This window comes from Channa argus, unplaced genomic scaffold (genome assembly GCF_033026475.1).
Source record: "Channa argus isolate prfri unplaced genomic scaffold, Channa argus male v1.0 Contig189, whole genome shotgun sequence".
NCBI classification, from domain to species: domain Eukaryota; kingdom Metazoa; phylum Chordata; class Actinopteri; order Anabantiformes; family Channidae; genus Channa; species Channa argus.
Window position 1 is genome coordinate 1 of NW_027125407.1, and position 15,940 is coordinate 15,940.

General features: G+C 41.4%; 16 pseudogenes; all 16 read right to left on the minus strand.

Moving 5' to 3' along the window:
* Positions 1-592: 592 nt before the first annotated feature.
* LOC137122655 (5S ribosomal RNA) lies at positions 593-711 on the minus strand (annotated as a pseudogene).
* An 867-nt stretch (positions 712-1,578) lies between these two features.
* On the minus strand, positions 1,579-1,698 carry LOC137122656 (5S ribosomal RNA; annotated as a pseudogene).
* Positions 1,699-2,565: 867 nt separating this feature from the next.
* Positions 2,566-2,684, minus strand: LOC137122651 (5S ribosomal RNA; annotated as a pseudogene).
* An 867-nt stretch (positions 2,685-3,551) lies between these two features.
* Positions 3,552-3,670, minus strand: LOC137122663 (5S ribosomal RNA; annotated as a pseudogene).
* An 867-nt stretch (positions 3,671-4,537) lies between these two features.
* On the minus strand, positions 4,538-4,656 carry LOC137122664 (5S ribosomal RNA; annotated as a pseudogene).
* An 857-nt stretch (positions 4,657-5,513) lies between these two features.
* On the minus strand, positions 5,514-5,632 carry LOC137122658 (5S ribosomal RNA; annotated as a pseudogene).
* An 867-nt stretch (positions 5,633-6,499) lies between these two features.
* Positions 6,500-6,618, minus strand: LOC137122654 (5S ribosomal RNA; annotated as a pseudogene).
* An 867-nt stretch (positions 6,619-7,485) lies between these two features.
* Positions 7,486-7,604, minus strand: LOC137122633 (5S ribosomal RNA; annotated as a pseudogene).
* Positions 7,605-8,471: 867 nt separating this feature from the next.
* On the minus strand, positions 8,472-8,590 carry LOC137122634 (5S ribosomal RNA; annotated as a pseudogene).
* An 857-nt stretch (positions 8,591-9,447) lies between these two features.
* Positions 9,448-9,566, minus strand: LOC137122644 (5S ribosomal RNA; annotated as a pseudogene).
* Positions 9,567-10,433: 867 nt separating this feature from the next.
* Positions 10,434-10,552, minus strand: LOC137122635 (5S ribosomal RNA; annotated as a pseudogene).
* An 857-nt stretch (positions 10,553-11,409) lies between these two features.
* On the minus strand, positions 11,410-11,528 carry LOC137122636 (5S ribosomal RNA; annotated as a pseudogene).
* Positions 11,529-12,395: 867 nt separating this feature from the next.
* On the minus strand, positions 12,396-12,514 carry LOC137122648 (5S ribosomal RNA; annotated as a pseudogene).
* Positions 12,515-13,381: 867 nt separating this feature from the next.
* LOC137122637 (5S ribosomal RNA) lies at positions 13,382-13,500 on the minus strand (annotated as a pseudogene).
* Positions 13,501-14,367: 867 nt separating this feature from the next.
* LOC137122649 (5S ribosomal RNA) lies at positions 14,368-14,486 on the minus strand (annotated as a pseudogene).
* An 857-nt stretch (positions 14,487-15,343) lies between these two features.
* On the minus strand, positions 15,344-15,462 carry LOC137122638 (5S ribosomal RNA; annotated as a pseudogene).
* Positions 15,463-15,940: the final 478 nt, after the last annotated feature.

The following is a 15,940-nucleotide window of genomic DNA, read 5'->3' on the forward strand; positions in this document are numbered from 1 at the left end:
AGCGAACCAAGGCCAACATAATAAACAAAATAAGCCATTTCCCACAGTAAGTGCTAGCTAGCCTGATAGAAATAAACAAACCAAAAGACAGTCGCTAACCCTAACTCCCTAATGTGAAAACAAGAGAAAACAATCAAAAGAAAATGGCAGTCCACCCCTACAGATTTAATACTATTTACAAAATATACAATTTATAAACAAAACCACGGCACAAAACCTAACAATTCAAAAATGCTAAATAAGGTTTGGAAACCAAGAACAGCAAACAGGTGCTGATGCCAGAAAGAGCCTCGCTAGCTGTTGGGAACCGTACTTTTAAAACTCCAGGAAGTGTAGGATGGACCAATCAGCTTCCTGTACTGCCCCCCAATCCGGCCAATCAGGCAGGGCACCTATAAGAACAAGAAAATGAAAACAACACATATGGCCCGGACCGTAACATGGTCTATTAGTAATGAAGCACGATGGTTGACAAACCAATAAAGTAGCAAAACAGCAATGAAAGAAAAAAATTTGATGAAAATATAGAACAATTTCTATGAATTAATAGGCAGTAACACCAGCTTGTGCTGCCCGTAAACCCAAGCAAAAAAGCTTACAGCACCTGGTATTCCCAGGCGGTCTTCCTACCAAGTACTAACCAGGCCCGGCTCTATTTGGCTGCCGAGATCGGACGAGATCGGGCGCTTAGAGAGCGGTGTGGCCGTAAGCTGCATTTGACATCATCAACAGCTCTTAAAAACGCTGGAGAAGCAGAATGCATGACACTTGCTAAGAAGAAGATAAATGTGGCAAAGTACAAAGTACTATAACTGTACTGGTCTGTTACGCCCCTGTCTAGGGGGTCAGGGTGCAACATACAAAGATAAATTAGCATGTTCCCTCTCCGATCCCCAAACCAAAATCCAGGATCGAGATGTTCCAACAGAATGATATTTATTTTAAACGAAAGAAAGTGTCAAACAAAACATGACACTACAACTCAGGGCGAACCAAGGCCAACATAATAAACAAAATAAGCCATTTCCCACAGAAAGTGCTAGCTAGCCTGATAGAAATAAACAAACCAAAAGACAGTCGCTAACCCTAACTCCCTAATGTGAAAACAAGAGAAAACAATCAAAAGAAAATGGCAGTTCACCCCTACAGATTTAATACTATTTACAAAATATACAATTTATAAACAAAACCACGGCACAAAACCTAACAATTCAAAAATGCTAAATAAGGTTTGGAAACCAAGAACAGCAAACAGGTGCTGATGCCAGAAAGAGCCTCGCTAGCTGTTGGGAACCGTACTTTTAAAACTCCAGGAAGTGTAGGATGGACCAATCAGCTTCCTGTACTGCCCCCCAATCCGGCCAATCAGGCAGGGCACCTATAAGAACAAGAAAATGAAAACAACACATATGGCCCGGACCGTAACATGGTCTATTAGTAATGAAGCACGATGGTTGACAAACCAATAAAGTAGCAAAACAGCAATGAAAGAAAAAAATTTGATGAAAATATAGAACAATTTCTATTAATAAATAGGCAGTAACACCAGCTTGTGCTGCCCGTAAACCCAAGCAAAAAAGCTTACAGCACCTGGTATTCCCAGGCGGTCTTCCTACCAAGTTACTAACCAGGCCCAGCTCTATTTGGCTGCCGAGATCGGACGAGATCGGGCGCTTAGAGAGCGGTGTGGCCGTAAGCTGCATTTGACATCATCAACAGCTCTTAAAAACGCTAGAGAAGCAGAATGCATGACACTTGCTAAGAAGAAGATAAATGTGGCAAAGTACAAAGTACTATAACTGTACTGGTCTGTTACGCCCCTGTCTAGGGGGTCAGGGTGCAACATACAAAGATAAATTAGCATGTTCCCTCTCCGATCCCCAAACCAAAATCCAGGGTCGAGATGTTCCAACAGAATGATATTTATTTTAAACGAAAGAAAGTGTCAAACAAAACATGACACTACAACTCAGGGCGAACCAAGGCCAACATAATAAACAAAATAAGCCATTTCCCACAGAAAGTGCTAGCTAGCCTGATAGAAATAAACAAACCAAAAGACAGTCGCTAACCCTAACTCCCTAATGTGAAAACAAGAGAAAACAATCAAAAGAAAATGGCAGTCCACCCCTACAGATTTAATACTATTTACAAAATATACAATTTATAAACAAAACCACGGCACAAAACCTAACAATTCAAAAATGCTAAATAAGGTTTGGAAACCAAGAACAGCAAACAGGTGCTGATGCCAGAAAGAGCCTCGCTAGCTGTTGGGAACCGTACATTTAAAACTCCAGGAAGTGTAGGATGGACCAATCAGCTTCCTGTACTTCCCCCAAATCCGGCCAATCAGGCAGGGCACCTATAAGAACAAGAAAATAAAAACAACACATATGGCCAGGACCGTAACATGGTCTACTAGTAATGAAGCACGATGGTTGACAAACCAATAAAGTAGCAAAACAGCAATGAAAGAACAAAATTTGATGAAAATATAGAACAATTTCTATGAATAAATAGGCAGTAACACCAGCTTGAGCTGCCCGTAAACCCAAGCAAAAAAGCTTGCAGCACCTGGTATTCCCAGGCGGTCTTCCTACCAAGTACTAACCAGGCCCAGCCCTATTTGGCTGCCGAGATCGGACGAGATCGGGCGCTTAGAGAGCGGTGTGGCCGTAAGCTGCATTTGACATCATCAACAGCTCTTAAAAACGCTAGAGAAGCAGAATGCATGACACTTGCTAAGAAGAAGATAAATGTGGCAAAGTACAAAGTACTATAACTGTACTGGTCTGTTACGCCCCTGTCTAGGGGGTCAGGGTGCAACATACAAAGATAAATTAGCATTTTCCCTCTCCGATCCCCAAACCAAAATCCAGGATCGAGATGTTCCAACAGAATGATATTTATTTTAAACGAAAGAAAGTGTCAAACAAAACATGACACTACAACTCAGGGCGAACCAAGGCCAACATAATAAACAAAATAAGCCATTTCCCACAGAAAGTGCTAGCTAGCCTGATAGAAATAAACAAACCAAAAGATAGTCTCTAACCCTAACTCCCTAATGTGAAAACAAGAGAAAACAATCAAAAGAAAATGGCTGTTCACCCCTACAGATTTAATACTATTTACAAAATATACAATTTATAAACAAAACCACGGCACAAAACCTAACAATTCAAAAATGCTAAATAAGGTTTGGAAACCAAGAACAGCAAACAGGTGCTGCTGCCAGAAAGAGCCTCGCTAGCTGTTGGGAACCGTACTTTTAAAACTCCAGGAAGTGTAGGATGGACCAATCAGCTTCCTGTACTTCCCCCAAATCCGGCCAATCAGGCAGGGCACCTATAAGAACAACAAAATAAAAACAACACATATGGCCAGGACCGTAACATGGTCTACTAGTAATGAAGCACGATGGTTGACAAACCAATAAAGTAGCAAAACAGCAATGAAAGAAAAAAATTTGATGAAAATATAGAACAATTTCTATGAATTAATAGGCAGTAACACCAGCTTGTGCTGCCCGTAAACCCAAGCAAAAAAGCTTACAGCACCTGGTATTCCCAGGCGGTCTTCCTACCAAGTACTAACCAGGCCCGGCTCTATTTGGCTGCCGAGATCGGACGAGATCGGGCGCTTAGAGAGCGGTGTGGCCGTAAGCTGCATTTGACATCATCAACAGCTCTTAAAAACGCTGGAGAAGCAGAATGCATGACACTTGCTAAGAAGAAGATAAATGTGGCAAAGTACAAAGTACTATAACTGTACTGGTCTGTTACGCCCCTGTCTAGGGGGTCAGGGTGCAACATACAAAGATAAATTAGCATGTTCCCTCTCCAATCCCCAAACCAAAATCCAGGATCGAGATGTTCCAACAGAATGATATTTATTTTAAACGAAAGAAAGTGTCAAACAAAACATGACACTACAACTCAGGGCGAACCAAGGCCAACGTAATAAACAAAATAAGCCATTTCCCACAGAAAGTGCTAGCTAGCCTGATAGAAATAAACAAACCAAAAGACAGTCGCTAACCCTAACTCCCTAATGTGAAAACAAGATAAAACAATCAAAAGAAAATGGCAGTCCACCCCTACAGATTTAATACTATTTACAAAATATACAATTTATAAACAAAACCACGGCACAAAATCTAACAATTCAAAAATGCTAAATAAGGTTTGGAAAGCAAGAACAGCAAACAGGTGCTGCTGCCAGAAAGAGCCTCGCTAGCTGTTGGGAACCGTACTTTTAAAACTCCAGGAAGTGTAGGATGGACCAATCAGCTTCCTGTACTTCCCCCAAATCCGGCCAATCAGGCAGGGCACCTATAAGAACAACAAAATAAAAACAACACATATGGCCAGGACCGTAACATGGTCTACTAGTAATGAAGCACGATGGTTGACAAACCAATAAAGTAGCAAAACAGCAATGAAAGAACAAAATTTGATGAAAATATAGAACAATTTCTATGAATAAATAGGCAGTAACACCAGCTTGTGCTGCCCGTAAACCCAAGCAAAAAAGCTTACAGCACCTGGTATTCCCAGGCGGTCTTCCTACCAAGTACTAACCAGGCCCGGCTCTATTTGGCTGCCGAGATCGGACGAGATCGGGCGCTTAGAGAGCGGTGTGGCCGTAAGCTGCATTTGACATCATCAACAGCTCTTAAAAACGCTGGAGAAGCAGAATGCATGACACTTGCTAAGAAGAAGATAAATGTGGCAAAGTACAAAGTACTACAACTGTACTGGTCTGTTACGCCCCTGTCTAGGGGGTCAGGGTGCAACATACAAAGATAAATTAGCATGTTCCCTCTCCGATCCCCAAACCAAAATCCAGGATCGAGATGTTCCAACAGAATGATATTTATTTTAAACGAAAGAAAGTGTCAAACAAAACATGACACTACAACTCAGGGCGAACCAAGGCCAACATAATAAACAAAATAAGCCATTTCCCACAGAAAGTGCTAGCTAGCCTGATAGAAATAAACAAACCAAAAGACAGTCGCTAACCCTAACTCCCTAATGTGAAAACAGTCCAAAGAAAATGGCAGTTCACCCCTACAGATTTAATACTATTTACAAAATATACAATTTATAAACAAAACCACGGCACAAAACCTAACAATTCAAAAATGCTAAATAAGGTTTGGAAACCAAGAACAGCAAACAGGTGCTGATGCCAGAAAGAGCCTCGCTAGCTGTTGGGAACCGTACTTTTAAAACTCCAGGAAGTGTAGGATGGACCAATCAGCTTCCTGTACTGCCCCCCAATCCGGCCAATCAGGCAGGGCACCTATAAGAACAAGAAAATAAAAACAACACATATGGCCAGGACCGTAACATGGTCTACTAGTAATGAAGCACGATGGTTGGCAAACCAATAAAGTAGCAAAACAGCAATGAAAGAACAAAATTTGATGAAAATATAGAACAATTTCTATGAATAAATAGGCAGTAACACCAGCTTGTGCTGCCCGTAAACCCAAGCAAAGAAGCTTACAGCACGTAGTATTCCCAGGCGGTCTTCCTACCAAGTACTAACCAGGCCCGGCTCTATTTGGCTGCCGAGATCTGACGAGATCGGGCGCTTAGAGAGCGGTGTGGCCGTAAGCTGCATTCGACATCATCAACAGCTCTTAAAAACGCTGGAGAAGCAGAATGCATGACACTTGCTAAGAAGAAGATAAATGTGGCAAAGTACAAAGTACTATGACTGTACTGGTCTGTTACGCCCTTGTCTAGGGGGTCAGGGTGCAACATACAAAGATAAATTAGCATGTTCCCTCTCCGATCCCCAAACCAAAATCCAGGATCGAGATGTTCCAACAGAATGATATTTATTTTAAACGAAAGAAAGTGTCAAACAAAACATGACACTACAACTCAGGGCGAACCAAGGCCAACATAATAAACAAAATAAGCCATTTCCCACAGAAAGTGCTAGCTAGCCTGATAGAAATAAACAAACCAAAAGACAGTCGCTAACCCTAACTCCCTAATGTGAAAACAAGAGAAAACAATCAAAAGAAAATGGCAGTTCACCCCTACAGATTTAATACTATTTACAAAATATACAATTTATAAACAAAACCACGGCACAAAACCTAACAATTCAAAAATGCTAAATAAGGTTTGGAAACCAAGAACAGCAAACAGGTGCTGATGCCAGAAAGAGCCTCGCTAGCTGTTGGGAACCGTACTTTTAAAACTCCAGGAAGTGTAGGATGGACCAATCAGCTTCCTGTACTGCCCCCCAATCCGGCCAATCAGGCAGGGCACCTATAAGAACAAGAAAATAAAAACAACACATATGGCCCGGACCGTAACATGGTCTATTAGTAATGAAGCACGATGGTTGACAAACCAATAAAGTAGCAAAACAGCAATGAAAGAACAAAATTTGATGAAAATATAGAACAATTTCTATGAATAAATAGGCAGTAACACCAGCTTGTGCTGCCCGTAAACCCAAGCAAAAAAGCTTACAGCACCTGGTATTCCCAGGCGGTCTTCCTACCAAGTACTAATCAGGCCAAGCTCTATTTGGCTGCCGAGATCGGACGAGATCGGGCGCTTAGAGAGCGGTGTGGCCGTAAGCTGCATTTGACATCATCAACAGCTCTTAAAAACGCTGGAGAAGCAGAATGCATGACACTTGCTAAGAAGAAGATAAATGTGGCAAAGTACAAAGTACTATAACTGTACTGGTCTGTTACGCCCCTGTCTAGGGTGTCAGGGTGCAACATACAAAGATAAATTAACATGTTCCCTCTCCGATCCCCAAACCAAAATCCAGGATCGAGATGTTCCAACAGAATGATATTTATTTTAAACGAAAGAAAGTGTCAAACAAAACATGACACTACAACTCAGGGCGAACCAAGGCCAACATAACAAACAAAATAAGCCATTTCCCACAGAAAGTGCTAGCTAGCCTGATAGAAATAAACAAACCAAAAGACAGTCGCTAACCCTAACTCCCTAATGTGAAAACAAGAGAAAACAATCAAAAGAAAATGGCAGTCCACCCCTACAGATTTAATACTATTTACAAAATATACAATTTATAAACAAAACCACGGCACAAAACCTAACAATTCAAAAATGCTAAATAAGATTTGGAAACCAAGAACAGCAAACAGGTGCTGATGCCAGAAAGAGCCTCGCTAGCTGTTGGGAACCGTACTTTTAAAACTCCAGGAAGTGTAGGATGGACTAATCAGCTTCCTGTACTTCCCCCAAATCCGGCCAATCAGGCAGGGCACCTATAAGAACAACAAAATAAAAACAACACATATGGCCAGGACCGTAACATGGTCTACTAGTAATGAAGCACGATGGTTGACAAACCAATAAAGTAGCAAAACAGCAATGAAAGAACAAAATTTGATGAAAATATAGAACAATTTCTATGAATAAATAGGCAGTAACACCAGCTTGTGCTGCCCGTAAACCCAAGCAAAAAAGCTTACAGCACCTGGTATTCCCAGGCGGTCTTCCTACCAAGTACTAACCAGGCCCAGCTCTATTTGGCTGCCGAGATCGGACGAGATCGGGCGCTTAGAGAGCGGTGTGGCCGTAAGCTGCATTTGACATCATCAACAGCTCTTAAAAACGCTGGAGAAGCAGAATGCATGACACTTGCTAAGAAGAAGATAAATGTGGCAAAGTACAAAGTACTATAACTGTACTGGTCTGTTACGCCCCTGTCTAGGGGCTCAGGGTGCAACATACAAAGATAAATTAGCATGTTCCCTCTCCGATCCCCAAACCAAAATCCAGGATCGAGATGTTCCAACAGAATGATATTTATTTTAAACGAAAGAAAGTGTCAAACAAAACATGACACTACAACTCAGGGCGAACCAAGGCCAACATAATAAACAAAATAAGCCATTTCCCACAGAAAGCGCTAGCTAGCCTGATAGAAAAAAACAAACCAAAAGACAGTCGCTAACCCTAACTCCCTAATGTGAAAACAAGAGAAAACAATCAAAAGAAAATGGCAGTCCACCCCTACAGATTTAATACTATTTACAAAATATACAATTTATAAACAAAACCACGGCACAAAACCTAACAATTCAAAAATGCTAAATAAGATTTGGAAACAAAGAACAGCAAACAGGTGCTACTGCCAGAAAGAGACTCGCTAGCTGTTGGGAACCGTACTTTTAAAACTCCAGGAAGTGTAGGATGGACCAATCAGCTTCCTGTACTTCCCCCAAATCCGGCCAATCTGGCAGGGCACCTATAAGAATAAGAAAATAAAAACAACACATGTGGCCAGGACCGTAACATGGTCTACTAGTAATGAAGCACGATGGTTGGCAAACCAATAAAGTAGCAAAACAGCAATGAAAGAACAAAATTTGATGAAAATATAGAACAATTTCTATGAATAAATAGGCAGTAACACCAGCTTGTGCTGCCCGTAAACCCAAGCAAAAAAGCTTACAGCACCTGGTATTCCCAGGCGGTCTTCCTACCAAGTACTAACCAGGCCCGGCTCTATTTGGCTGCCGAGATCGGACGAGATCGGGCGCTTAGAGAGCGGTGTGGCCGTAAGCTGCATTTGACATCATCAACAGCTCTTAAAAACGCTGGAGAAGCAGAATGCATGACACTTGCTAAGAAGAAGATAAATGTGGCAAAGTACAAAGTACTATAACTGTACTGGTCTGTTACGCCCCTGTCTAGGGGCTCAGGGTGCAACATACAAAGATAAATTAGCATGTTCCCTCTCCGATCCCCAAACCAAAATCCAGGATCGAGATGTTCCAACAGAATGATATTTATTTTAAACGAAAGAAAGTGTCAAAAAAAACATGACACTACAACTCAGGGCGAACCAAGGCCAACATAATAAACAAAATAAGCCATTTCCCACAGAAAGTGCTAGCTAGCCTGATAGAAATAAACAAACCAATAGACAGTCGCTAACCCTAACTCCCTAATGTGAAAACAGTCCAAAGAAAATGGCAGTTCACCCCTACAGATTTAATACTATTTACAAAATATACAATTTATAAACAAAACCACGGCACAAAACCTAACAATTCAAAAATGCTAAATAAGATTTGGAAACCAAGAACAGCAAACAGGTGCTACTGCCAGAAAGAGCCTCGCTAGCTGTTGGGAACCGTACTTTTAAAACTCCAGGAAGTGTAGGATGGACTAATCAGCTTCCTGTACTTCCCCCAAATCCGGCCAATCAGGCAGGGCACCTATAAGAACAACAAAATAAAAACAACACATATGGCCAGGACCGTAACATGGTCTACTAGTAATGAAGCACGATGGTTGACAAACCAATAAAGTAGCAAAACAGCAATGAAAGAACAAAATTTGATGAAAATATAGAACAATTTCTATGAATAAATAGGCAGTAACACCAGCTTGTGCTGCCCGTAAACCCAAGCAAAAAAGCTTACAGCACCTGGTATTCCCAGGCGGTCTTCCTACCAAGTACTAACCAGGCCCAGCTCTATTTGGCTGCCGAGATCGGACGAGATCGGGCGCTTAGAGAGCGGTGTGGCCGTAAGCTGCATTTGACATCATCAACAGCTCTTAAAAACGCTGGAGAAGCAGAATGCATGACACTTGCTAAGAAGAAGATAAATGTGGCAAAGTACAAAGTACTATAACTGTACTGGTCTGTTACGCCCCTGTCTAGGGGCTCAGGGTGCAACATACAAAGATAAATTAGCATGTTCCCTCTCCGATCCCCAAACCAAAATCCAGGATCGAGATGTTCCAACAGAATGATATTTATTTTAAACGAAAGAAAGTGTCAAACAAAACATGACACTACAACTCAGGGCGAACCAAGGCCAACATAATAAACAAAATAAGCCATTTCCCACAGAAAGCGCTAGCTAGCCTGATAGAAAAAAACAAACCAAAAGACAGTCGCTAACCCTAACTCCCTAATGTGAAAACAAGAGAAAACAATCAAAAGAAAATGGCAGTCCACCCCTACAGATTTAATACTATTTACAAAATATACAATTTATAAACAAAACCACGGCACAAAACCTAACAATTCAAAAATGCTAAATAAGATTTGGAAACAAAGAACAGCAAACAGGTGCTACTGCCAGAAAGAGACTCGCTAGCTGTTGGGAACCGTACTTTTAAAACTCCAGGAAGTGTAGGATGGACCAATCAGCTTCCTGTACTTCCCCCAAATCCGGCCAATCTGGCAGGGCACCTATAAGAATAAGAAAATAAAAACAACACATGTGGCCAGGACCGTAACATGGTCTACTAGTAATGAAGCACGATGGTTGGCAAACCAATAAAGTAGCAAAACAGCAATGAAAGAACAAAATTTGATGAAAATATAGAACAATTTCTATGAATAAATAGGCAGTAACACCAGCTTGTGCTGCCCGTAAACCCAAGCAAAAAAGCTTACAGCACCTGGTATTCCCAGGCGGTCTTCCTACCAAGTACTAACCAGGCCCGGCTCTATTTGGCTGCCGAGATCGGACGAGATCGGGCGCTTAGAGAGCGGTGTGGCCGTAAGCTGCATTTGACATCATCAACAGCTCTTAAAAACGCTGGAGAAGCAGAATGAATGACACTTGCTAAGAAGAAGATAAATGTGGCAAAGTACAAAGTACTATAACTGTACTGGTCTGTTACGCCCCTGTCTAGGGGCTCAGGGTGCAACATACAAAGATAAATTAGCATGTTCCCTCTCCGATCCCCAAACCAAAATCCAGGATCGAGATGTTCCAACAGAATTATATTTATTTTAAACGAAAGAAAGTGTCAAACAAAACATGACACTACAACTCAGGGCGAACCAAGGCCAACATAATAAACAAAATAAGCCATTTCCCACAGAAAGTGCTAGCTAGCCTGATAGAAATAAACAAACCAATAGACAGTCGCTAACCCTAACTCCCTAATGTGAAAACAGTCCAAAGAAAATGGCAGTTCACCCCTACAGATTTAATACTATTTACAAAATATACAATTTATAAACAAAACCACGGCACAAAACCTAACAATTCAAAAATGCTAAATAAGATTTGGAAACCAAGAACAGCAAACAGGTGCTACTGCCAGAAAGAGCCTCGCTAGCTGTTGGGAACCGTACTTTTAAAACTCCAGGAAGTGTAGGATGGACCAATCAGCTTCCTGTACTGCCCCCCAATCCGGCCAATCAGGCAGGGCACCTATAAGAACAAGAAAATAAAAACAACACATATGGCCAGGACCGTAACATGGTCTACTAGTAATGAAGCACGATGGTTGGCAAACCAATAAAGTAGCAAAACAGCAATGAAAGAACAAAATTTGATGAAAATATAGAACAATTTCTATGAATAAATAGGCAGTAACACCAGCTTGTGCTGCCCGTAAACCCAAGCAAAAAAGCTTACAGCACCTGGTATTCCCAGGCGGTCTTCCTACCAAGTACTAACCAGGCCCGGCTCTATTTGGCTGCCGAGATCGGACGAGATCGGGCGCTTAGAGAGCGGTGTGGCCGTAAGCTGCATTTGACATCATCAACAGCTCTTAAAAACGCTAGAGAAGCAGAATGCATGACACTTGCTAAGAAGAAGATAAATGTGGCAAAGTACAAAGTACTATAACTGTACTGGTCTGTTACGCCCCTGTCTAGGGGGTCAGGGTGAAACATACAAAGATAAATTTGCATGTTCCCTCTCCGATCCTCAAACCAAAATCCAGGATTGAGATGTTCCAACAGAATGATATTTATTTTAAACGAAAGAAAGTGTCAAACAAAACATGACACTACAACTCAGGGCGAACCAAGGCCAACATAATAAACAAAATAAGCCATTTCCCACAGAAAGTGCTAGCTAGCCTGATAGAAATAAACAAACCAAAAGACAGTCGCTAACCCTAACTCCCTAATGTGAAAACAAGAGAAAACAATCAAAAGAAAATGGCTGTTCACCCCTACAGATTTATTACTATTTACAAAATATACAATTTATAAACAAAACCACGGCACAAAACCTAACAATTCAAAAATGCTAAATAAGATTTGGAAACAAAGAACAGCAAACAGGTGCTACTGCCAGAAAGAGCCTCGCTAGCTGTTGGGAACCGTACTTTTAAAACTCCAGGAAGTGTAGGATGGACCAATCAGCTTCCTGTACTTCCCCCAAATCCGGCCAATCAGGCAGGGCACCTATAAGAACAAGAAAATAAAAACAACACATATGGCCAGGACCGTAACATGGTCTACTAGTAATGAAGCACGATGGTTGACAAACCAATAAAGTAGCAAAACAGCAATGAAAGAACAAAATTTGATGAAAATATAGAACAATTTCTATGAATAAATAGGCAGTAACACCAGCTTGTGCTGCCCGTAAACCCAAGCAAAAAAGCTTACAGCACCTGGTATTCCCAGGCGGTCTTCCTACCAAGTACTAACCAGGCCCGGCTCTATTTGGCTGCCGAGATCGGGCGAGATCGGGCGCTTAGAGAGCGGTGTGGCCGTAAGCTGCATTTGACATCATCAACAGCTCTTAAAAATGCTGGAGAAGCAGAATGCATGACACTTGCTAAGAAGAAGATAAATGTGGCAAAGTACAAAGTACTATAACTGTACTGGTCTGTTACGCCCCTGTCTAGGGGCTCAGGGTGCAACATACAAAGATAAATTAGCATGTTCCCTCTCCGATCCCCAAACCAAAATCCAGGATCGAGATGTTCCAACAGAATGATATTTATTTTAAACGAAAGAAAGTGTCAAACAAAACATGACACTACAACTCAGGGCGAACCAAGGCCAACATAATAAACAAAATAAGCCATTTCCCACAGAAAGTGCTAGCTAGCCTGATAGAAATAAACAAACCAAAAGACAGTCGCTAACCCTAACTCCCTAATGTGAAAACAAGAGAAAACAATCAAAAGAAAATGGCAGTCCACCCCTACAGATTTAATACTATTTACAAAATATACAATTTATAAACAAAACCACGGCACAAAACCTAACAATTCAAAAATGCTAAATAAGATTTGGAAACAAAGAACAGCAAACAGGTGCTACTGCCAGAAAGAGCCTCGCTAGCTGTTGGGAACCGTACTTTTAAAACTCCAGGAAGTGTAGGATGGACCAATCAGCTTCCTGTACTTCCCCCAAATCCGGCCAATCTGGCAGGGCACCTATAAGAACAAGAAAATAAAAACAACACATATGGCCAGGACCGTAACATGGTCTACTAGTAATGAAGCACGATGGTTGGCAAACCAATAAAGTAGCAAAACAGCAATGAAAGAACAAAATTTGATGAAAATATAGAACAATTTCTATGAATAAATAGGCAGTAACACCAGCTTGTGCTGCCCGTAAACCCAAGCAAAAAAGCTTACAGCACCTGGTATTCCCAGGCGGTCTTCCTACCAAGTACTAACCAGGCCCGGCTCTATTTGGCTGCCGAGATCGGACGAGATCGGGCGCTTAGAGAGCGGTGTGGCCGTAAGCTGCATTTGACATCATCAACAGCTCTTAAAAACGCTGGAGAAGCAGAATGCATGACACTTGCTAAGAAGAAGATAAATGTGGCAAAGTACAAAGTACTATAACTGTACTGGTCTGTTACGCCCCTGTCTAGGGGCTCAGGGTGCAACATACAAAGATAAATTAGCATGTTCCCTCTCCGATCCCCAAACCAAAATCCAGGATCGAGATGTTCCAACAGAATGATATTTATTTTAAACGAAAGAAAGTGTCAAACAAAACATGACACTACAACTCAGGGCGAACCAAGGCCAACATAATAAACAAAATAAGCCATTTCCCACAGAAAGTGCTAGCTAGCCTGATAGAAATAAACAAACCAAAAGACAGTCGCTAACCCTAACTCCCTAATGTGAAAACAAGAGAAAACAATCAAAAGAAAATGGCTGTTCACCCCTACAGATTTATTACTATTTACAAAATATACAATTTATAAACAAAACCACGGCACAAAACCTAACAATTCAAAAATGCTAAATAAGATTTGGAAACAAAGAACAGCAAACAGGTGCTACTGCCAGAAAGAGCCTCGCTAGCTGTTGGGAACCGTACTTTTAAAACTCCAGGAAGTGTAGGATGGACCAATCAGCTTCCTGTACTTCCCCCAAATCCGGCCAATCAGGCAGGGCACCTATAAGAACAAGAAAATAAAAACAACACATATGGCCAGGACCGTAACATGGTCTACTAGTAATGAAGCACGATGGTTGGCAAACCAATAAAGTAGCAAAACAGCAATGAAAGAACAAAATTTGATGAAAATATAGAACAATTTCTATGAATAAATAGGCAGTAACACCAGCTTGTGCTGCCCGTAAACCCAAGCAAAAAAGCTTACAGCACCTGGTATTCCCAGGCGGTCTTCCTACCAAGTACTAACCAGGCCCGGCTCTATTTGGCTGCCGAGATCGGGCGAGATCGGGCGCTTAGAGAGCGGTGTGGCCGTAAGCTGCATTTGACATCATCAACAGCTCTTAAAAACGCTGGAGAAGCAGAATGCATGACACTTGCTAAGAAGAAGATAAATGTGGCAAAGTACAAAGTACTATAACTGTACTGGTCTGTTACGCCCCTGTCTAGGGGCTCAGGGTGCAACATACAAAGATAAATTAGCATGTTCCCTCTCCGATCCCCAAACCAAAATCCAGGATCGAGATGTTCCAACAGAATGATATTTATTTTAAACGAAAGAAAGTGTCAAACAAAACATGACACTACAACTCAGGGCGAACCAAGGCCAACATAATAAACAAAATAAGCCATTTCCCACAGAAAGTGCTAGCTAGCCTGATAGAAATAAACAAACCAAAAGACAGTCGCTAACCCTAACTCCCTAATGTGAAAACAGTCCAAAGAAAATGGCAGTTCACCCCTACAGATTTAATACTATTTACAAAATATACAATTTATAAACAAAACCACGGCACAAAACCTAACAATTCAAAAATACTAAATAAGGTTTAGAAACCAAGAACAGCAAACAGGTGCTGATGCCAGAAAGAGCCTCGCTAGCTGTTGGGAACCGTACTTTTAAAACTCCAGGAAGTGTAGGATGGACCAATCAGCTTCCTGTACTGCCCCCCAATCCGGCCAATCAGGCAGGGCACCTATAAGAACAAGAAAATAAAAACAACACATATGGCCAGGACCGTAACATGGTCTACTAGTAATGAAGCACGATGGTTGGCAAACCAATAAAGTAGCAAAACAGCAATGAAAGAACAAAATTTGATGAAAATATAGAACAATTTCTATGAATAAATAGGCAGTAACACCAGCTTGTGCTGCCCGTAAACCCAAGCAAAAAAGCTTACAGCACCTGGTATTCCCAGGCGGTCTTCCTACCAAGTACTAACCAGGCCCGGCTCTATTTGGCTGCCGAGATCGGACGAGATCGGGCGCTTAGAGAGCGGTGTGGCCGTAAGCTGCATTTGACATCATCAACAGCTCTTAAAAACGCTGGAGAAGCAGAATGCATGACACTTGCTAAGAAGAAGATAAATGTGGCAAAGTACAAAGTACTATAACTGTACTGGTCTGTTACGCCCCTGTCTAGGGGCTCAGGGTGCAACATACAAAGATAAATTAGCATGTTCCCTCTCCGATCCCCAAACCAAAATCCAGGATCGAGATGTTCCAAAAGAATGATAATTATTTTAAACAAAATAAAGTGTCAAATAAAACATGACACTACAACTCAGGGCGAACCAAGGCCAACATAATAAACAAAATAAGCCATTTCCCACAGAAAGTGCTAGCTAGCCTGATAGAAATAAACAAACCAAAAGACAGTCGCTAACCCTAACTCCCTAATGTGAAAACAGTCCAAAGTAAATGGCAGTTCACCCCTACAGATTTAATACTATTTACAAAATATACAATTTATAAACAAAACCACGGCACA